Below are 22,376 nucleotides of genomic sequence, written 5' to 3'. Positions count from 1 at the left end.
AATGGCAAATACTTCTTCTAGAGGAGTCATAAATCCATCAGTCTTAAAACAAGTACTTTCATATATCGTAAAAGAAGATTGCAAACTGTACATCAAATGTCTTGACCTCATGGACCATTGCTGCCAAATAATTAATCTGAAGATAGGCTTGAAAAAATCCCACAACTACAAAAGAATCTTTTCTGTGCTCAAAATGTATATACCTTTTCAACGGTATTGGCAAACCAACCTGGGGACAAGTATGTAAAGAAAACAATGTAGGTGTAAAATACCCCAAATTCTCCACATTATTAAAACCATTTTTTAAGAAGACATTTTCAAAGGTGACCACTTGAGGAGGAGGAGGAAGAGGCGGAAAAAATGGGCAACTGTGGACCTTTAAGACACATCATCTCAAATGGAAATGGTCTCAGCCTGTTAAAACCTACCCTGAAACTTTTCATGTGGGAAGAATACACTGAAAGAAAAGCACTGTCAAGATTTTAGCTTCTAAGGTGCACTGTAATTAAAAAAAAAAAAATTAAAGTTATTATCATTTGCCACACAAAGAATTGCTTATAACAGCGGCTTGTACAGCCCTTCGTACCTAGCATGTGAGTTGGCGAATAAGCAGACGTAGCCACGACAAGAGAACATAGCGGGCAGCCAAAAGTGCACACATGAATTTTAAGAACTTAAATGTTGCCAAAAATGTCCCTAACACTTAATTTAGAGAATAACTTGCAATTCACGTTTACAGCTAAACTGCTGCAGAGATGTAACCGTTACACAAGTGACTAGTAGAGGAAAGAAAATCAAGACAGTGTATGATGTTACATTACAGAAGACTTCCATCAATTGAAAGGGTGAAGTGCAATTTGCTTGCAACTTGAGTGCCCAGTTATATACTCAGCTTTTAGGGCATAAGAAGCAGCATCATCTTCATGTCAGCTACAAATTTCTATGTAGTATTACCTATAAATGACATCTATACACATTTACTTGAAGTAAACTTCATGATTTTACGACTACCATTTCCGTATAATTTCCTGAATCTGTTTAACTAAGTTGAAGAAACCTGGAAATCAGTAGCGTTCATTGCACTTGCAATACAGAGTGCCCTGTCTCATAGATGCCTGTTGGTAATGGTGCACTGACTCTCATGATCAGTTCTAAATCTTTTGAACAGTTAGTTTTTTTGGAAGTTTCACTGTGGCAAATACAATCTTACCTCTGTGATCAGGGTGTCATTGCTGTCCGTCGTGTAATGGAAAAGGTCGATTCCTCCTTAGTGCCCACCCCCACTCTTTTCCTCACCTTTGATAGGGTGGTGCTGCCATCCAAGATTAAAGCAGGTTATGAAATCATCACAGTCCGGCTGTACATTCCGAATCCGATGCGCTGCTACCAGTGTCATCGTTTCAACCACACTCGAACCTATTGTTGACACCCATCCAAATGCGTAACCTGTGGCAGGGAAAGGGCGAATGTCCATCTCCTTCTCCCTGCTCTATCAACTGCAATGGCGACCATGCCACCTCCTCCCGGGATTGTCCCATATATCTAGATGAGCGGGCTGTTCAAGAGATTCGGGTAAAGGGAAAAATGCCTTACCCAATAGCTTGCAAGTTACTAGCTAGTCGCAAACCCTGTGTTCTCCTGTCTGGCACCTAAAGTTCTGTTCTTGTTACCCCTCGCTCCATGAAGGACATGGCCATGCAGACATATGACCTCAAATTTGGCTCTGAGGTTGTGAAGTTGCCCAGTGTGAAGGTAGCATTGCTGTTCCCCCCTCCCACTGTGCAACAAACTGTCAAACTCTCACCTAAAGGGGCGAAGCTACCCACTACAGAACTGGCAGGCAGGAAAGGACAGAAGGAGAACTTCAGAGAAGACTTCTTCTGTCCCTCCAGCCAAACAACACACAAATTTTCCTCCAACCAGAAGTACTGGAATAAGTCCGCTAAAGACAAACGGTCTTCTCTTTCACCAACTCGAAGATCTTGCTTGATGGTGTAGCCACGTGGTCACTTAGCCCAGCTGGCCTCTGACTCGACGGTGCACACCACCAGCTGTTTTTTAGCGTTGACTCCACAGACCGAGCACACAAGCATGCTGATGCTCCTGTGGACCCCATGGAGCAGGATCCTCCTGCTTCTGTGCCCTGTAGTAGCAACTCTACACCAGCTGTCCCTCAGTGGCCGCCAAGTTGGCACCCCTACATCTCTTCCTCCTGATGACTGTCCTCCAATGGAACATTTGTGGCCTTCGGACCCACAAAGGGGATTTATGGCTGCTTCTAGCATCGCAGCATCCCCTTGTACTCTGCCTTCAGGAAACGGAATTGCGCCCTCAAGACTGCTTTGAACTGTCACATTACTTACCAATTCATTTTGGCCTCCCCCTGAGGTCAGCATCCCATCTCATGGGGGCATTATGATGCTCGTATGGGATGACCTTCATAGTCAACCCATCTGCCTGACTACCCATCTTCAATCCATTGCCGTTCACCTTTTCCTTCCCCACCTGACTTTCTCCCTCTGTACCATTTATGTACCTCCCTCCTTCGATGTCGCCAGGGCAGACTTCCTTCAGCATATTGGGCAGCTACCTCCCCTGTTTTTGCTACTCGGTGACTTTAATTCACATCATCCCTTTTGGGGTTCTCCCAGGACCTGCCAGAGAGGTGCCCTCTTGGCTGGCCTTCTTAACCAACTCAACTTCTTCTGCCGTAACACTGGAGCACCCATTTTCCTTTCTGACTCCTCACACACCTATTCCCATTTGGACCTATCCTTTTGCACTGCCCAGCTTGCCCATCGTCTTGAATGATCCGTTCTTTCTGATGCCTACTCGAGCGACCATTTCCCATGTGCTCTCCATCTGCTGACTCCTACGCCATCCACATGCATGCCTGAATGGTAGATTACTAAGGCTGACTGGCAGCTTTACTCCTCCCTGGCGACCTTCGCAGAGCAAGATTTTCCCATTTATGCTGACAAGGTGGACTATCTCACCAACATTATCCTTGCTGCTGCAGAACTTTCCATTCCTTGCACTTCCTCTTTACCATGTTGTGTCCCTGTCCCTTGGTGGACTGAGGCATGCTGCAACGCAGTTCGCACATGGCTACGTGCTCTCTGCATTTTTAACCGCCACCCTATGCTGGAAAACTGCATTCATTATAAACAGATGCTTGCAAAGTGTCGTCGAGTTCTTCGGTATAGCAAAACAGGTAGATGTATTTCATTCACTAGTTCTTTTAACAGTTCCACACCTTCCTCTGTCGTGTGGGCCAACCTCTGACAGCTCTCTGGAACCAAGATCCACTGCCCCATTTCCAGCCTCACAGTAGGTGCCGATGTCATTGTGGATCCTATTGCTATCTCCAACACCTTGGGCCGCCATTTTGCGGAAGTTTCGAGCTCTTCCCACTATCGCCCTGCCTTCACCCATCGGAAATGAGTGGAGGAGGCTCGAGCAATACCCTTCTCTTCTCCGAATCGTGAGTGCTACAATGCCATCCTCACTATGAGGTAGCTAGATCATGCTCTCAGTTCATCACGGTCCTCCGCCCCAGGGCCAGACACTATCAAATTCAGATGTTGCAGCATCTCTCTTTTGTGGGCAAGCACTTTCTGCTTAACACATACAACTGCATCTAGGATGAGGGCACATTTCCTGGATGCTGGCGTGAAGCCACCATCATTCCCATACCTAAGCCCAGTAAGGACAAAAACCTTCCTTCTAGCACCCCCTGCGGGTCCGGGGGTAAGAATAGGCCTGAGGTATTACTTCCCATCATAAGAGGCGACTGAAAGGAGTCTCACACGTTTTGGCCTTTATGTGATGGTCCCCTGTAGGGTTTGACCTCCATTCTTCAAAAATTTTTCCACCATGCCTTGAGATCTGTAGCCCACTTTGTCGTTGTCGCATTGCCATCCCGCTCATTGTCCATCTCTTGGGCGAGGACACTTTCCTGGGTGCTTTTTCCACCAGGCACTATGCAGTATTGATTTCTGTGCTGACGATGACCATGGACTTGTTTGCACTTGATATCCAGCACGGTAGCCAGTTCGTTGTGGTGGGGCCACCATGTACCCTGTTGGTTGTAGCTGCCTGACAACACAGGGATTGCTCTGCTGATGCCTGCCCCATTAACTCCCCACGTCTGCCAAGGAGTAGAAGATGCGTGTCATCCTACGGCATTGGGACTCCTGGCAATGGCCATCCTGCCAGGTGGCCTTTGCTGCGGCTGGATGGTGCCCGTGGGGATGGCCCTTGGTTGGAGTGGGTGGCATCAGGGCAGATGGTGTGTGATGAAGTGTACCACGTCATCACTTGCTGGTGATCAAACACCAGCAGTCACTAAGCTTTCTAAGTCGCAGTACAATGCAAGGAAGTAAGACCCTAGTTCATTCCCCTCTCTGGCCACACCATGGGAGGACCGCCAGGCTAAGGATGGCAACGAACCTTATTCACACCAGTACCTCGTATATACAAGAACTGCTGGGGACTCCAGTGTTCTGTAGAGCATTTAGAGGGCAAGTTTGGGGAGCTGGAGGGCTTGTCCAAAATGTGCTCTGGGTCAGTCTTGATAAAAACAGCTTCCTCTGCCCAGTCACAGGCTTTACTCACTTGTAACAAGTTGGGGAATGTTTCTGTTACCATCACACCACATAAGAGCTTAAATATAGTCCAGGGTATTATATTGCACAGGGACCTTCTTTTGCAGTCTGACGATGAGCTGTGCGCCAATTTAGAGCGGCGAGGTGTTCATTTCGTGTGGCACGTCCATTGGGGTCTGAGGGATAATCAGGTTGAGACTAGTGCCTTCATCTTGTTCTTCAAAGGTGACACCTTACCTGAGAAGGTCAAGGTGATGGTCTACTGCTGTGATGTCAAGGCATATATCCCTCCCCCCGATGCGGTGCTTTAAATGCTGGAAGTTTGGCCATATATATTCCCGCTGTACTTCCAGTGTCACATGTCGAGATTGTGCATGTCCATTACATTCCAATACTCCATGTGTGCTGCTTCCCATCTGTGTCAACTGCGGAGAGCATCATTCACCTTGCTCGCCAGACTGCGGAATTTTACAGAAAGAGAGGAAAATCATGGAATACATGACTGTGGACCAACTGACCTACACTGTGGCTAAGAGAAAATACGAGCACCTGCATCCTGTGGCTATGACCTCCTCATATGCCGCCGCTGCAAGAACAGTTGTACCCCCATCAGTTCCACGAATTTCAGTCGGCTCTCTGAGCCAGAAGGGTACACCTGCCCCCTTGATGGTACAGGGCAATACCCCCCCCCCCCCCCTTCCTGTTGCTCCCACACTACTTACCTCGGGACCATCTGGGACACCAGTCCCCACTTCTCAGCCAGAGAAGCATAAATCTTCTTCGGCTCCTCTTGCCAGGAAGGGATCTCTTGGGTCACTCCCTTCCCAGGTTTCAGCTAGTGGGAAAGATGACTCCCACCAGTGGCTGAAGTGCCCAAAAGCAGCTGGCCTTAGGGCTTCATGATCCTCCTCAGTTCCAGAGACTGAATCAGTGAAGCTCTTCCAGTGAGAGAAACCCAAGGAGCAGGGAAAAGTTCAAAAAGAGGATTCCTAAGACTAAGGAAATTGCGGTGACACTCACACCACCACTACCTACAAGCTCTGCGACTGGGGATGAGGTGCAGATTCTGGCATCTGCTGTGGATCTAGATCTCACCAGACCCTCGGACACAATGGGTATATACTGCTCAGGCAATAAGTAGGTGGCAGCAGGTGACCCTTAGACGTAGTCCACCTCATTGAATGTTCCATGCCTTCCCAGTCTCACGATGTCATCCTCCAGTGAAATTGCAGTGGTCTCTTCCACTGCCTGGCTGAGCTACAGCAACTGTTAAGCTTTATACCTGCTTTCTGCATTGCCCTCCAGGAAATCTGCCACTTCAAACCCCTCTTGAAGCTGTGGCAGTCAGAATAAGGACAACAGGAAATAACTGTCTGCAATGTATATCTTCTTCCAGATTGTGCAGTACCCCTGAATGTATAAGCTGCACTGATTGATCAGCTCCCTAAACCTTTCCTACTTTTGGGAGGTTTTAATGTCCATAGCCCTTTGTGGGGTGGCACCGTGCTTACTGGCAGAGGCAGAGATGTCAAGACTTTACTGTCTCAGTTTGACCTCTGCCTCTTAAATACTGGGGCCGCCACACAGTTCAGTGTGGCTCCTGGTAGCTACTCGGCCATTGATTAATCCATTTGCAGTCCAGGACTTCCCCCTCTATCCACTGGAGATCACGTGACAACCTGTGTGGTAGTAACCACTTCCCCATCTTCCTGTCACTGCCCCACCGTCACGCCCACAGACGCTTGCCCAGATGGGCTTCAGCAAGGCAGACTGGGAAACTTTCACCTCCGTGGTCACCGTTGACTCTCCCCCTCATGGTAACATCGATGTGATGGTTGAGCAGGTGACTACAGGAACCGTTAATGTGGCAGAAAACATGATCCCTTGCTCTTTAGGGTGCCCCCAGCGATCGTGTGAGACCCAACTCGCTCTATTTGTTCATGAGACCCAGAAAATATTAGATACAGGCTCTCAGGCAGATGCTGTTTTCCTTGACTTCCGGAAGGCATTCGATACAGTTCCACACTGTTGCCTGATAAACAAAGTAAGAGCCTACGGAATATCAGACCAGCTGTGTGGCTGGATTGAAGAGTTTGTAGCAAACAGAACACAGCATGTTCTCAATGGTGAGACGTCTACAGATGTTAAAGTAACCTCTGGCGTGCCGCAGGGGAGTATTATGGGACCATTGCTTTTCACAATATATATAAATGACCTAGTAGATAGTGTTGGAAGTTCCATGCGGCTTTTCGCGGGTGATGCTGTAGTATACAGAGAAGTTGCGGCATTAGAAAATTGCAGCAAAATGCAGGAAGATATGCAGCAGTTAGGCCCTTGGTGCAGGGAGTGGCAACTGACCCTTAACATAGACAAATGTAATGTATTGCGAATACATAGAAAGAAGGATCCTTTATTGTATGATTATATGATAGCGGATCAAACACTGGTAGCAGTTACTTCTGTAAAATATCTGGGATTATGCGTGCGGAACGATTTGAAGTGGAATGATCGTATAAAAATTAATTGTTGGTAAGGCGGGTGCCAGGTTGAGATTCATTGGGAGAGTCCTTAGAAAATGTTGTCCATCAACAAAGGAGGTGGCTTACAGAACACTCGTTCGACCTATACTTGAGTATTGCTCATCAGTGTGGGATCCGTACCAGGTCGGGTTGCCAGAGGAAATGGAGAAGATCCAAAGAAGAGCGGCGCGTTTCGTCACAGGGTTATTTGGTAACCGTGATAGCGTTACGGAGATGTTTAGCAAACTCAAGTGGCAGACTCTGCAAGAGAGGCGCTCTGCATCGCGGTGTAGCTTGCTGTCCAGGTTTCGAGAGTGTGCGTTTCTGGATGAGGTATTGAATATATTGCTTCCCCCTACTTATACCTCTCGAGGAGATCACGAATGTAAAATTAGAGAGATTCGAGTGCGCACGGAGGCTTTCCGGCAGTCGTTCTTTCTGCGAACCATACGCGACTGGAACAGGAAAGGGAGGTAATGACAGTGGCACGTAAAGTGCCCTCCGTCACACACCGTTGGGTGGCTTGTGGAGTATAAATGTAGATGTAGAAGGTGGGATGGTGGTCACCGGAAGTTGCTGAGGCAATTAAGGAGTATCAGCGAGCTCTACAGCGGCATAAGCGGCACCCTTACCTGGAGAACCTCATAGCCTTCAAGCAGCTTCATGCCCACGTTCACCAGCTTATCAAGAGACAGAAACAGGAGTGTTGGCAGAGGTATGTGTTGACTATTGGATGCCGTACATCACCTTCCCAAGTCTGGATGAAGATCAGACCTCTTTTTGGGTACGAGACCCCAACAGGTGTCCCTGGCATTAATATCAATGTGTTGTCTGCCGATGCAAATGCAATTGCTGAGCACTTTGCTGAGCACTATACTTGAGCCTCTGCATCACAGAACTACACCCCAGCCTTTCCCACCCTCAAACGGCGAATGGAAAGGAAAGTCCTCTCATTCGCTACATGCCACAGTGAACCCTATAATGCCCCATTTACAGAGTGGGAGCTCCTCAGTGCCCTTGCACGTTGCCCCAACGCAGCTCCTGGGCCAGATCGGATCCACAGTCAGATGATTAAACATCTCTCATCTGACTAGAAGTGACATTTCATCATCATCTTCAACCGGATCTGGTGCGATGGCGTCATTCCATTCCAGTGGCGGGACAGCACCATCACTCCGGTGCTTAAACCCAGTAAAAACCAGCTTGCTGTGGATAGTTGTCAGCCCATCAGCCTCACCAGTTGATGTTCTTTGTAAGCTTCTGGAACATATGGTGTTTCTGCGGTTGGGTTGGGTCCTGGAGTCATGTAGCCTACTGGCTCCATGTCAGGGCGGCTTCCGCCAGCCTCGCTCTACCACTGTTAATCTTGTGTCCCTCGAATCTGCCATCCGATCAGCCTTTTACAGACGCCAACACCTGGTTGCCATCTTTTTTGACTTACGAAAAGCATATGACACCACCTGGCGACATCATATCCTTGCCACATTATATGAGTGGGGTCTCCGAGGCCAGCTCCCAATGTTTATCCAAAATTTCCTGTTGCATCGTACTTTTTCATGTCCAAGTTGGTGTCTCCCATAGTTTGCCCCATATCCAGGAGAATGGGTCCCGCAGGGCTCCGTATTAAGTGTGTCTATTTTTAGTGGCCATTAATGGTCTAGCAGCAGCTGTAGAGCTGTCTGTCTCACTCTCTCTGTATGCAAACGACTTCTGCATTTTGTACTGCTCCACCAGTACTGGCATTGCTGCATGGCATCAACAGGGAGCCATCTACAAGGTGCAGTCATGGGCTCTAGCTCACAGATTCCAGTTTTCGGCCACAAAGTCATGTGTTATGCATTTCCGCCGGCGTCGTACTGTTCATCAGTAACCAGAACTTTACCTTAATGACGATCCACTCACTGTAGTGGAGACATACCGAATCTTAGTACTGGTTTTTGACACCCGATTGACTTGGCTACCTCACCTCCGTCAGCTTTAGCAGAAGTGCTGGCAGCACCTCAGTGCCCTCCACTGCCTGAGCAGCACCAACTGGGGTGCAGATCGCTCTATGTTGCTGCAGCTCTACAGAGCCCTTGTTCAATCCCGCCTTGACTATGGGACTCTGGTTTATGGTTCGGCGGCTCCCTCAGCGTTGCGTTTACTCGACCCAGTGCACCACTGTGGTGTTCGCCTAACGACAGGAGCTTTTAGGACGAGTGCGGTGACAATCGTCCTGGTGGAGGCCGGAGTCCCTCCATTGCAGGTTAGGTATGCACAGTTGCTCTCCATTATGTTGCTCACTTTCATAGTTCTCCTGCATATCCGAATTACCATCTCCTTTTCCTACCCACGGCAGTTCATCTCACGCATTGGCGGCCCAGGTCAGGGCTTACAATTGCAGTTTGTGTGCGATCCCTTCTCTCCGAGCTGGAGTTCTTGCCTTTACCACCCATACTTGAGGTTCATTTACGAACACCTACATGGTGTAATCCTAGGCCGCAGCTTTGTCTGGACCTTTCACATGGCCGTAAGCACTCAGTTAACCCTGAGACTCTCCGCTGTCACTTCCTCTCAGTTCTTGACATGTACTGTTGCCAAGGAGTGGTTTACACCGATGGCTGATGGTCACGTTGGCTTTGCCTATGTTCGTGGAGGACATATAGAACAGCACTCCTTGCCAGATGGCCGCAGTGTTTTCACTGCAGAACAGGCGGCCATATCTCATGCTCTTGAGCACATCCGCTCATGCTCAGGTGAGTCATTTCTCCTGTGTACTGACTCATTGAGCAGCCTACAAGCTATCGACCAGTGCTGTCCTTGTCATTCTTTGGTAGCGACCATCCAGGAGTCCATCTATGCCCTGGAACGGTCCAGTCGTTCAGTGGTGTTTTTCTGGACCCCAGGTCACATCGGAATCCCAGGCAACGAACTTCCCGGCAGGCTGGCCAAACAGGCTAAGCAGAAATTGCTTATGGAGATCGGCTTCTCTGAAACTGACCTGCGTTCAGTATTATGCCACAAGGTTTTGCGGCTTTGGGAGACGGACTGACATAATCTCAGTATGCACAGCAAGCTGCGTGCGATTAAGGAAACTACAAATGTGTGGAAGACCTCTGTGCGCACCTCTTGCAGGGTGTCTGTGGTTCTCTGTCGGCTCCGCATTGGCCATACGTGGCTGACACATGTTTACCTCCTCTGTTGTGAGAACCCACCTCGGTGTCGCTGTGGCTCACGAATGACGGTCGTCCATCTCTTGCTGGACTGCCTAGTTTCCACCACTCTGCTACGGACTTTTAACCTTCCCAGCACCCTACCATTGGTGTTTGGCGATAATGCCTGAACAGCCGTTTCTCCCACCATCTCTACATCTTGGGCCTGTTACCCTTCCATTCGCTGACACTACAAAATTCCTGGGACTCATGCTCGATAGGAAACTCTCTTGGTCCTCCCATGTCTCTTACCTGGCAGCCCGCTGTACGCATTCCCTCAATGTATTGTGTGTCCTCAATGGTACTTCTTGGGGTGCCAATCGAACCACCCTCCTCCGTTTGTACCGGTTCCTTGTCTGTTCGAAACTCGACTATGGGTGCTTTGTTTATGCATCTGCACACCCATCTCTTTTACGGCGTCTCGACACTATCCATCATCATGGCATCCGTTTGGCCACGGGTGCCTTTTACAGTAGCCCGTTTGAGTGTCTGTATGCTGAAGCTGCTGAACAACCAATGTCCTATTGCTGTGACTTTCTCCTCAGCAGGTATGCATACCATTTGTCTGCCATGTGCAGCCACCCCTCCTATGCCTCCTTCTTTGATGATTCCTTTGATCTTCAGTATGGGGCTCGTCCCTCTTCTCTGTTACCTCCTGGAGTCCACTTTCGCCACCTGCTATGGCGGCTTAACTTCACGCTACCTGCAACTTTCCCAGTGGGTGTGAACCCTTCACCACCTTGGCTTCGTGAAGTGGCCCATGTTAACCTTGGCCTTCATTCGCTTCCTAAGGACACTACTCCAGCCTTGGTCTATCGTCTTCAGTTTTACGACCTTCGCATGGAACTTAGTGACAGTACCTTTGTATACACTGATGGCTCCCGGACTGACTGTGGGATCGGGTGTGCCTTCGTCATTGGCACCCATGTCTTTTGATATCGGTTTCCAGCATACTCCTCAGTATTTACAGCCAAGCTTTTCGCCTTGTATCAGGCCACAGAGTCCATCTGGCGACACAGCCTTCCCAATTGTGTCCTCTGCTCAGACTCACTCAGCACCCTCCAAAGTCTCTGTGCGCTGTACACTGCTCATCCCTTAGTGCAGCGGGTCCAGGAAAACTGTCACTTCCTCACTCTTGGTGGAGCCAATGTCATGTCTCTGTGGGTCCCTGGTCACGTCGGTCTGCCAGGAAATGTATTTACTACCAAGGCTGCAGTCCTCATACCTCAGCCTGCGAATACCTATATTTCCTCCAACGATCTCTGCATTGCTGTCTGTCAGGAGGTGGTTTCCCTTTGGCATTGCCAATGGTCCTGCCTTCACGGGAAAAAGCTTCAGCTTATTAAACCTCTCCCGGTGCTTTGGACAACCTCCTCTCAGCCCTCCCACTGGGAGAGATTATTTTAACTCCGCTGCATATTGGGCATTGCCTTTTTAGTCCTGTCTGCTACTTCATGCTGGAATGCCCTTTTTTTTTTTTACCAATTTACGTTCCAGCTCAGGTTTGCCAACGGATTTATCAGCCATTTTAGCGAATGATGCGTGAACTGTCGACCGCATTTTACTGTTTATCTGCCAAAGCAATTTGGCGAAGGCCATTTAATTTTTAGTTTTGGACCTCCATTTTTGTATGGTGGTTTTTTAGCCCTTTTTCCACATGCCTTTTTTAGCTGTCTTCTGTTCTGTCCATTGGGACTGACATATAGTTGTTTCCCTTGTCTGTGTTTGTTTCTATGGTTTTGACTTGGGCGCATCTGACCCCCAGTTGTTTTTTGCGCCCTAAAACAAAACAAACAAACAAACTGACAGTAGAAGACGAGGAGAACAAAATCCTCTTTGCTGATGACAGCAACATTTTAGTCATGATAAAACACCAGAACACCAGTGTTTATTATCAAATGTATGATCATATGGAGCATCATGTAGGAGTAACTTCAGGTGGACCCTAAGGAAGTGTGTTAAGACATTTGCTGTTTGTGTTCTATATTAATGAACTTGCAGGTAATAGTAACTTCAGATCTTTTTGTGGTGGTGCAGTTACCTATAATGAAGTACTTTCCATGCAAGGAAATGTTTTTAAAAAGTGAGTATCCTTAGTTTGCCAAGTGGGTTCATCTACCAATTTGATGTGCTCACCAGGATAGGAAAATCGTACACTCCATATGTGCAGTGCGTAATAGAGAAGCCTCTCTATCGTCCAAAGCTCAACATCTTGCTTATCATGTAGGGATGCTGATTCAATTTTTCAGGTTGGAAGAAGGGAAGATATGATGATCTAACAGAGGCATGGCAGTGTGGTTGTGGTTCTGAAATCATCTGCAAGTGTGTGTGATTTATGAAGTGATATCTTTTGAGATATGAAATGGACAGTGTAAAACTATTTTCCACTGCACCAAACTAGTTTTCTTCCAAGTATATATAAACGTAAGAGTGTTGTACATTTGCTATAAAATGAGTGATGTTCTGCATTTGTTAAGGAACTGGCCTCAGTTCTGGGATAATTGAGCCAGGTGCTCTGCCTGGCCTCATGTTTTAACTTTTCCGTGATTTTTCTAAATCACTTCTGGTAAATGCTTTGGTTTTTTTCTTAACAAAGCCATGACAAACAGCCCTTTTGCTCTTCTGTAAACTTGTGTGTGTGTGTGTGTGTGTGTGTGTGTGTGTAAAAAAATTCCTCATATTTAGTCCTTAGGTGAATATATTTCTACACTGTACCAGAGTACATAACTAGTATAGTCCATAATCTGTGTTATGCTGGAAAGAGAGAATTTGTTGGTTAGTGAGGTCAGTGAATGTGATTATACTATTTTAATTGTTGTTCCTGATTGATCTGCAGCATAGGTCTTAACTCTTATAATACAGTCCTGTATTCTGAAAATGTATCTCTAAGTTGAACTTCCCAAAAATTATTCTGTAACTCCTTAGTGAATAGAAATATATGAAATAAATAAGTTTCTTCATTTTTAAATTACTTGTAGCAGTAATTGTGAAATGCAAATGTTCTGACCTAAGGCACTGGAGAAGAATCAGTGAGAGAGGTGGTCAAGTGAAATAGCAGTTTTCAGATCATTACACCAGAAGTTTGTAGCCCAGATAATGACAAAATACTTGGAACAAATTACATATACTGTCTGTGAAGATCCTATGTTCCAACACAGATGGAAACTAGCAGAGAGGACATGGTTGATCTTGAGCCCCAGTAATACAACCACCCCTTTTGTGACAATAGCCATTAACAATTTAGTGTCCTCAGTCAGGATCTCGCAGATCAGTTACAGTCACAGATCAGAGGTCTGACACCAGCCAGCAGCTGAAGGAGCCATGAACTGTGGGTCGCAGGGCTACTTGCTCTGCTTTCATTCTTACATACACAGTGGATAAACCCACATAAGAATCTTAACTGCCAAAAGCTGTGAAAGAGAACAAGAAAAAATACCAGCAGAAGGCTACTCTGGTGACCTTTGAGGTGCCAGATCCTTCCATGTCACAGGATTTCAAACTAATGTTAATCATCAATCTTTTTCCATCCCCACCAGTAACTGACATTGATCCTGGGGCACAGCCTGTCCTCCTGGCCTCTGACGCCTAACCAGAACACTCTCAATAGGATGATCCAGTGGAAGTGCAGTGGTTGTTACTGTCACCTGCTGGAAGTACAGCAGCTAATTTCCTCTTTTTCCGTCATCTTTGTTGCTCTCTGAGAACGACATTTCATTTACGACTGTTCCGCATCTCTTAGACGTTATTGTTCATTCTGTCAGAAGTACAGAGAGGCCATAGAGAGCACCTGGAGGACACTGTACATTGGTTTGCACAGATGTCATCAGTGGATTTCCCCTCCATACCACATTCAAAGCAATCAGAGAGTAAACAACCACAACGATAACCAGATGTAATGTTTATTTACCTCCAGGCAGGGTATTTGCTTACCTTGAGATGTCCACATTAATTCAGGCAGTGGTGTGCACCACTTCCAGTGGGGAAGTATGACTTCACCTGGTAGGGGCCTTCCAATTGACCAGCTTCTTTCTGATCTGGACGTATCTCATCAGTGATGGTACTCCTCCCCACTTCAGTGGCACCTATGGCATCTTTTTGGTTGTCAACCTTATGATCTCATTCCCCAGTCTTTGTTACCATGCTGACACATGATGATCTTTGTCACAGTAACCATTCCCCATTGATCCTGTCACTTACCTGTCACTGCCCAGCAAACCAGTTATCATGATGGGCTCTTTGAAGAGCCAACAGGCAGTTGTGCTGTCACCTTCATCCCCTTTCTGTCTGAATGTATTAGTGAGGTTGTGAGATGTTTCCATGATCACCTGCCACAATGGCACTGCTATTCCACTTTCTATAGGCCTTCCATCACCAGTAAGTGCCATGGTGGATCAAAGACATTGCAACAAGTTTTCAGGCCCATCAAAAGGCCCTGCATTGTTTCACATGACATCATACGTAGACAATCTTCCTGACTTTTAAGCAGCTTTACACTAAGGCTCACTATATAATTAAACACAGTAAGAAGTAATTCTGGGAATGATATGTCTCGTCCTTGGGAATATATGTCTCTGTAGCCCAAGTGCCTCCCAAGCTCCATAGTCCTCTGGGCCACCAATGATCAACAACTGTTACAGGTCACATCCTTCAGTGTGATATTTGTGCTGATATGTTGGTTCTTGCTGAACTTCTTGCATTAGTGTTGTTTTCATACCTGACCGCCTTTTGAATGCGTAAAAGGCGAGTTAAAGACACCCCCCCTACCATTTACTCCCACCATGACAATTTATATAATGAATCTTTTGCTGACTGGGAACTGTTTCAGGCTCATGACTGGTCTTACAATATGACCCCAGGCCAGGACTCAATTCATAATCAGATGATCCAATACTCAGTGTTTTCAACCATATTTGTCTCGAATTTGTTTTCCCTTCACAGTGGCGAGTATCATCGTAGGTAGCTAGATAAAAATCCAATGTCCATTGACATTGACAGCTACTGGCCATTTGCCTCATAAATGTGCTCCAGAAAATGCTTGAAAGGACAGTAGCCCACCGATTATCCTGGGTCCTCAAGTCACATGGCCTTTTGTTTTAGAAGTGTTGTTTCTGTGAATGACGATCCACAACCAACTGTATCATTATGTTGGAAACAGCAATACTCAGCCTGTTTCTAAACATCAACACATCATTGCAGTCGTTTGTTACCTATATAAGGCCTGTGACATCACTTGGCCTCACCACATTTTACTTACCCTCCATGACTGGGCCTTTGAGGCTCCCTACAGAGGCTTCCTACAGATTTTTATTCATCAGTTTTTATCCCACCTGTTGTTGGTAAATCAGTCATCTCCCCACAGGTGCAAGAGAAGGGCATCCTAAGGGCTCTATGCTGCTTTTACACTCTTCCTCGTCACCACCAGTGTGCTAGTTATTTCCGTTAGACCACTGCTCATCCCTGCGCTGTACGTAAATGACTTTTGCATTTGCTATAATTCCCACTCTGTAGCCTTGGCTAAATACCAGCTCGAAGGTGCCACCTGGAGTGCCTTTGCTTGGATGCTTTCCTGTGGCTTCCAGTTTTCTTCCACGAAAATGGGAGTCAGGGATTTCTGCTGTCTTATCATAGTCCATCCTGAACTCTACTTGGGTGCCGTGTTGTTTCAGTCATGATTTTTTTTGTGTCCCTTCTGTGATGAAAAGCTAAGGTGGCCCCCTCTTATTCATTAACAAGAGACTAGCAACATGTGAAAGCTTAATACACGCTGCGTCCTTACCCACACCTATTGGGGTGCAGATCACACTAATCTCTTCCATAATTACCAGTGTTGGTCTCATTTCAAATGGACTATACTAGCCAAGTTTATGGATCGGCAGCTCCTTCAGCTTTGAAACTGTTAGATCCAGTCCATCCTCGTGAAGGATGACTGGCCGCTGGCACCTTGTGGCCTATTCCCAGAGACAGCCTCCTTGCTGAAGTGGGGATATTCCCTTTTCAGTTTCAGAAGTACAAACTCCTGCTCATTAAAGTGAACGCTATTAAACACTTTCATAATCATCTGACTTATCAAATTCTTTTTGTGGACAAGGGAACATCAACCACCTGACACTCACCCTAAGGTGGATTACCACTTGTAATGCACCTAGAGACCCTCTGCTGGGACTTCTCACGTAATTGCCTTACAATGTGCTTCCTGTGTTTCGCCACACATTGTCACCCTCAGACTTTGGTTAGTACTCAGATTATAAATCAGGACCGATTTATTTCAAGGACCTAAAGTTTCACTCACCCCCATGACCTTTCAGTGTCAGTTCCTCTCAGTTGTTCAGGAGTATTAGAGTACTACTGTCATTAAGACTGACATCTCTAAAACATAGATTGGATGGGATATGCTTTTACATCCCCTGCCAGTCAGGAACAACATTTGTTGCTGGGAATGTTTAGTGTTTTTGACAACTGTTGACACTGCTGACAACCTGTGACTTCTCAGCACTCCTCTAAGGACATTGTGGGGCTGCATCCCCATTGAACATGATTGCACCCCTTTGGAGTGCAGTGCAACTGCAGTTTTTGCTCTTGTGTACAGGTTGGAACACTAGAGACCATTCAGAACAATTTGACAGAATTGTAATGTGATCCAAAACACTGAAGGGTACTTACATGGATTGTTTATTAGTGCCTGATGACCGCTGCCTTAACACTCCCTTATTAGATTGGTGCAGATATTCAGTCTTTCAACTCTTGTGATTTACCTCAGTGTCCAGCTATGCTGTGGCATGTTCTTCCTCAGCATCAAACTACTTCTTCCGTGCGGATCTCTATAAGTGAAGTGTCTATAAAATAAAACACTGCTTCTCTGTGTAAATGAAGGGTAGATTGATTCTAATTTACTGTGTATATTCTCACAAACTTTCACGAAAGATTACACGTTTCATGGGAACCAATTAATATTATTTTCTCAAAGGCCTCCTGTTAACATTCTGTGAGTAGTGTATAACAACAGTCGCTTATGTACATCATATTCATCTTCCTTGGTGCCAGGATTTTTCCATGGGACCAGAGCTCCTTCTTGCTTCACGGCGATTACAAATGCTCTCTGGCAGATAGACTCTGCACCTGTTGAGTAATAATTTCCCACAGTATGTGGCTGATGTTTACAAAGTAATTACAGCCACACACATCTTTGCTCTGAGCTCTATATTTGACATACATGATACATGACCTTCCTTGAATGACATGGATCACCTTACATATGTTTTTTCAACCCTCCTGTTTTCCACCCTCTTATGGCATGATCATGCAGAAGTGCAAATTGAAATGCATGTGAATAAAACAGCAAAGGTTCCCTCTAAGACACCCTCAGTTTAGCACCACCCTCAGTGTCACACACACACCTTTGTTGAGTAATGTTAGGAATGTACCTTCAGAAATTTTGATAACGAATCAGCTTGATGGCTGCCCCTTTGACACCCCTTGCATGAGGTTTGCTACCTTCAGGTGCTAGAGTAGCTGTGAAGCTGATTTGGCATGGGTGGCACTGATGGTGTTGTGAAACTGCGAGTTCTTGGAATGATCCTTTGCCATTTTATTCATGTGCATGTTAAAGCTGCAGTCCTGCATGATTGCGTCACAGGAGGGCTGAAAAAGCGTAAGCAGCAAAGGGTTCGTATGCTGCTTCTGATAACTTTCAAATTTTGTTGAATGGTTTTTGACAGTCCCTAATAGTTCCAACCTGTACACAAGAGCAAAAGTTGCAGTTGCACTGCACTTTAAAGTGGTGTGATCATGTTCAATGGAAACGCACCACCACAGTGCCCTTAGAGAAGGGTTGAAACATCAAAGGCTGTCACCGAGCGAGGTGGCGCAGTGGTTAGCACACTGGACTCGCATTCGGGAGGACGACGGTTCAATCCCGTCTCCAGCCATCCTGATTTAGGTTTTCCGTGATTTCCCTAAATCGTTTCAGGCAAATGCCGCGATGGTTCCTTTGAAGGGGCACGGCTGATTTCCTTCCCTAACCCGAGCTTGCGCTCCGTCTCTCATGACCTCGTTGTCGACGGGACGTTAAACACTAACCACCACCATCAAAGGCTGTCAGCAGTGTCAAAGGTTGTGAAAAACATCTTTCTGTTTCTCATCACAATGGAAACTGTAATTTTCAACTATGAAATATGTGGGAATCAATGTCTCAGGGAAATGGGTGGTTTCATTGAAGCCCTTTTTGCCACCTTGAGACCTTTCTGTGTCAATTCTGAGCAGCAGTGTATCTCAAATATTTTCCTCAGCCCTCTATAAGAAAACTGCATTATTTCAACACAGGACGTCACGATTGTGACCCTCGCAGAAGACACATCAGAAGAAGGAGTGAAATATGGATAAGAGGGGCCGTGACAACCTTCTTATCATGTGACACATCCACAGTGGCATTAGGCAGAATTGTGGTGAAATCTGATGTCATTGTAACATCATTAATCTACCTTATAGCTCACATGAACTTCTGAGCTGTGGCCTTTTCTTAGTGTGTTGACAACTTGCTGTTCAAAGTGTTGCTGAGCCTGAGGGTGGTATCACAAGTGGTGTGGTTTTGCACCATTACAGATGAAGGTTGTAGGCACCTTCATACCAAATTTCAAACTTACACATGTCAAAGCACTCATTTTGTGATACTTTTGTGGGAAGATGTAATACGTCGCCAGACTCTTCCTGATGCATACATCTTACGGAGCTTCAACAAAAACCTCTCTTCGATGCGCAGCACCTGTCTTGGAGCCCACCCACAAAGCTGCTGATACAGCGATTCCCACAGTGGGACAAAACTTGTGAATTTGTGGTGAGGAACAGGAAAGTGGCACTGTGAAGATCGAGGAACAGCTTGTGTGCAGAAAGTAAAATGTCAGATAACTGAGGCTAAAGCTAGGAAGATTTTCAAGGAGAGCATTTTCAGGTTAGCCGAAGTCTACATCCACATCAATGTCCTAGTCCAAAGACACTGTATGATGTATGGTGGGGGGTACCGTGTACCACTACTTGTCATTTCCTTTCCTATTCCACACACAAATGTTGTTGTTGTTGTGGTCTTCAGTCCTGAGACTGGTTTGATGCAGCTCTCCATGCTACTCTATCCTGTGCAAGCTTCTTCATCTCCCAGTACCTACTGCAACCTACATCCTTCTGAATCTGCTTAGTGTATTGATCTCTTGGTCTCCCTCTACGATTTTTACCCTCCACGCTGCCCTCCAATGCTAAATTTGTGATCCCTTGATGCCTCAAAACATGTCCTACCAACCGATCCCTTCTTCTAGTCAAGTTGTGCCACAAACTTCTCTTCTCCCCAATCCTATTCAATACCTCCTCATTAGTTACGTTATCTTCAGCATTCTTCTGTAGCACCACATTTCGAAAGCTTCTATTCTCTTCTTGTCCAAACTATTTATCGTCCATGTTTCACTTCCATACATGGCTACACTCCATACAAATACTTTCAGAAACGACTTCCTGACACTTAAATCTATACTCGATGTTAACAAATTTCTCTTCTTCAGAAACGATTTCCTTGCCATTGCCAGTCTACATTTTATATCCTCTCTACTTCGACCATCATCAGTTATTTTACTCCCTAAATAACAAAACTCCTTTACTACTTTAAGTGTCTCATTTCCTAATCTAATTTCCTCAGCATCACCAGACTTAATTCGACTACATTCCATTATCCTCGTTTTGCTTTTGTTGATGTTCATCTTATATCCTCCTTTCAAGACACTGTCCATTCCGCTCAACTGCTCTTCCAAGTCCTTTGGTGTCTCTGACAGAATTACAATGTCATCGGCGAACCTCAAAGTTTTTATTTCTTCTCCGTGGATTTTAATACCTACTCCAAATTTTTCTTTTGTTTCCTTTACTGCTTGCTCAATATACAGATTGAATAACATCAGGGATAGGCTACAACCCTGTCTCACTCCCTTCCCAACCACTGCTTCCCTTTCATACCCCTCGACTCTTATAACTGCCATCTGCTTTCTGTACAAATTGTAAATAGTCTTTCGCTCCCTGTATTTTACCCCTGCCACATTCAGAATTTGAAAGAGTATTCCAGTCAGCATTGTCAAAAGCTTTCTCTATGTCTACAAATGCTAGAAATGTAGGTTTGCCTTTCCTTAATCTTTCTTATAAGATAAGTCGTAGGGTTAGTATTGCCTCACGTGTTCCAACATTTCTACGGAATCCAAACTGATCTTCCCCGAGGTCCGCTTCTACCAGTTTTTCCATTCGTCTGTAAAGAATTCGCGTTAGTATTTTGCAACTGCGACTTATTAAATTGATAGTTCGGTAATTTTCGCATCTGTCAACACCTGCTTTCTTTGGGATTGGAATTATTATATTCTTCTTGAAGTCTGTGGGTATTTCGCCTGTCCCATACATCTTGCTCGCCAGATGGTAGAGTTTTGTCATGACTGGCTCTCCCAAGGCCATCAGTAGTTGTAATGGAATGTTGTCTACTCCCGGGGCCTTGTTTCGACTCAGGTCTTTCAGTGCTCTGTCAAACTCTTCACACAGTATCTTATCTCCCATTTCATCTTCATCTACATCATCTTCCATTTCCATAATATTGTCCTCAAGTACATCGCCCTTGTATAAACCCTCTATATACTCCTTCCACCTTTCTGCCTTCCCTTCTTTGCTTAGAACTGGGTTGCCATCTGAGCTCTTGATATTCATACAAGTGGTTCTCTTCTCTCCAAAGGTCTCTTTAATTTTCCTGTAGGCAGTATCTATCTTACCCCTAGTGAGACAAGCCTCTACATCCTTACATTTGTCCTCTAGCCATTCCTGCTTAGCCATTTTGCACTTCCTGTCGATCTCATTTTTGAGACGTTTGTATTCCTTTTTGCCTGCTTCATTTACTGCATTTTTATATTTTCTCCTTTCATCAATTAAATTCAATATATCTTCTGTTATCCAAGGATTTCTATTAGCCCTCGTCTTTTTACCTACTTGATCCTCTGCTGCCTTCACTACTTCATCCCTCAGAGCTACCCATTCTTCTTCTACTGTATTTCTTTCCCCCATTCCTGTCAATTGTTCCCTTATGCTCTCCCTGAAACTCTGTACAACCTCTGGTTCTTTCAGTTTATCCAGGTCCCATCTCCTTAAATTCCCACCTTTTTGCAGTTTCTTCAGTTTCAATCTGCAGTTCATAACCAATAGATTGTGGTCAGAATCCACATCTGCCCCTGGAAATGTCTTACAATTTAAAACCTGGTTCCTAAATCTCTGTCTTACCATTATGTAATCTGTCTGATACCTTTTAATATCTCCAGGATTCTTCCAGGTATACAACCTTCTTTCATGATTCTTGAACCAAGTGTTAGCTATGATTAAGTTATGCTCTGTGCAAAATTCTACAAGGCGGCTTCCTCTTTCATTTCTTCCCCCCAATCCATATTCACCTACTATGTTTCCTTCTCTCCCTTTTCCTACTGATGAATTCCAGTCACCCATGACTATTAAATTTTCGTCTCCCTTCACTACCTGAATAATTTCTTTTATCACACAAATGTAGTGAGGGAAAAACAAATGTTTGTGTGCTTCCGTATGAGTCCTAATTTCTCTTATCTTGTCTTCGCAGACCTTAATCAAAATGTATTTTGGTGGCACTAGAATTGTTCTGCAGTCAGCTGCAAATGCCTATTCTCTAAACTTTCTTAACATTTTTAATTTTTGTTTTTATTTTATTTATTTATTTTATTTAATTATTTATTTTTTTGTGACAAGAATGCTGTCTGCCCTCCAGGGATTCCCATTTTTGTTCATAAAATATCTCCATAACACTAATGTGGTAAGTGAACCTACTAGTAACAAATCTAGCAGCATTTCTCAATTGCTTCACTATCTTCCTTTAATCTGATCTTGTTGGTATTCCAAACACTTCAGCAGTAGTCAAGAATGGCTGACACAAATGTTGTATGTGTGGTCTCCTCTGTAGATAAGGTACACTTTTCTAAAACTCTCCCAATAAGCCAAAGCTGACCATTCACCTCCTCTATTACCATCCTTATGTG

At 45.4% G+C, this 22,376-nt stretch overlaps 1 protein-coding gene across 1 annotated transcript in view; it reads left to right on the top strand.

Moving 5' to 3' along the window:
- LOC126474864 (peroxisomal membrane protein PEX14) overlaps window positions 1–22,376 on the top strand; it is a 60,262-nt gene that overhangs the window by 7,256 nt on the left and 30,630 nt on the right. The gene's annotated exons all lie outside the window — the stretch shown is intronic.

Source organism: Schistocerca serialis, chromosome 4 (assembly GCF_023864345.2).
Source record: "Schistocerca serialis cubense isolate TAMUIC-IGC-003099 chromosome 4, iqSchSeri2.2, whole genome shotgun sequence".
Lineage (NCBI taxonomy): Eukaryota > Metazoa > Arthropoda > Insecta > Orthoptera > Acrididae > Schistocerca > Schistocerca serialis.
The sequence above is the reverse complement of the archived record's forward strand: the minus strand, read 5'-3'. Positions and strand labels throughout refer to the sequence as shown.